The sequence below is a fragment of the Toxorhynchites rutilus genome, chromosome 1, assembly GCF_029784135.1.
Source record: "Toxorhynchites rutilus septentrionalis strain SRP chromosome 1, ASM2978413v1, whole genome shotgun sequence".
Taxonomy (NCBI): Eukaryota; Metazoa; Arthropoda; class Insecta; order Diptera; family Culicidae; genus Toxorhynchites; species Toxorhynchites rutilus.
This window is the reverse complement of record NC_073744.1, coordinates 106,603,973-106,605,710: the sequence shown is the minus strand read 5'-3', so window position 1 is coordinate 106,605,710 and position 1,738 is coordinate 106,603,973.

The window sequence follows — 1,738 nt, the reverse complement described above, 5'->3', positions numbered from 1 at the left end:
ATATAAACACTTCTCATCATTTTGCGTTATTCTCAAAAGAAACGATTCTGTTTATAATACTGGTCTCGAAAAAAATTGCATTACTTTCTCATGTTCGAGATAAGCGCAGCTGCCACCCTTAGTGGAGGAAGTTTTTCTACTGGCAAGCGAAATCTAATCACATACAACATTCCAGAACGACATTTACTTTCTTGGTGTCTAAACAAACGAAATAAACTCTTTTTATTAATATCAACAACCTCGAAAACAAATAACTTATAACATTCCAGTACGACATTCAAGTTTCTTGGTATTCCCCACATAATTTTTTTGGCGCATAACCTTAATGCCTGCTTCGCCATTGCAATACATGTTTATTGCATTCATGCAATGTCAAAGGCACCAACAAAGCCCTCATGATGACGAAAAACAAACAATGTTAACTGCTTGGAAAAAGACTGAATTATGTCACACAGTTTGTTTGTCAAGAGCGACCGCCTTCACCATTAGCGAGTGGAGCTTGATTTTGGTTGCTGTCTGGGTAAAGCCGTTTACATTTTCGACTGACGCGCCGAAGTCGCCTACTTTGATGTTGTTCGATGCGGTGTCACACTCGCGAAGGCTCGGTTCAGTGCGAGCGCTTTTCACTGCACCAACATCGCGTGCTTCACTAGATGACGCTTGCCTCGAAATTTGATTGCCACTGGCAATACGTTCGATTTTTGCAGTGCTCGAGCCAGCCTTCCTCTTCTTCTTGCTCATCACACACTACGCGAAGCGTCCAATTTATGACGTGGAAAGAAAAACACCCGATACCAATAACGCCAAATACGAACTGAAAAAACCACACGATGATATCAAAGTTGGATTATCACTGGTGGGGTTCAATCGTAGGTCGAAGCGTGCTTTCGCTTTTCCGTGAACTGGATTGCTCAACAGTCCGATGCCGAATGAAAGTTTGCCTTCTTCTTCTTTCTTTGTTTTTAAGAGGCTTTAAACTTTGCAGTTCATTCGCCTCTAAGGTTTGCCTCAGCGAGATCCACTGTTTAAACTCTAGGCAAGTATTCCCCCTTCTTATTCTTGTTTTCCTTTGTTCACGGAGACTTTAAATCCTACGATTTCCCCTTCGCTGCTCGTCGATAAGTTGCTCGTTATTAACAGCTCTGTTTTAACCATTTACAAACCAGAAGATTTTAATATTTAGCATATTAAACAAATCTTAGGGAATTTCCGATTCGTTTACTGTGTAAATCGCCAAAATCTGTTCGCGGCAAAAATATTTATTAACGTTAACTTTGTTTCATAAGAACGTGACCTGTTTTCTGATTTGGCACCCTTAATGAAAGACGTCGTTCTACGTCAAAATTTGAACAATTAAATAAAGCAAACGTAGGTAATTGCTTATATATTTATCTGAACTCCAAACACTTTCTAGCACAGAAGATTTAGAGCGAGAGAGATTACGACCATTTTTGGCTTTTTCATATTTTCACCAAAACATTAAAACGCGACGCACATATTGTAGGCTTTTCTGTTCAGCCAACAGCGTAAAAACACTTGGTGGCAAGCATATCACAATATATATTTACCGCGTGGTATCATTGAACGGCATGTCACACTTTATACCTAACGATAAAGCCTAAGAAATACACGATTGGACACACGCTGCCATGAAACTATTAATAGAGAGTAATGTATGTTTCAGCCTGCCAGACGAAACTACGATATATCATGCTTAAATGCCTAAACCTACAAGGCA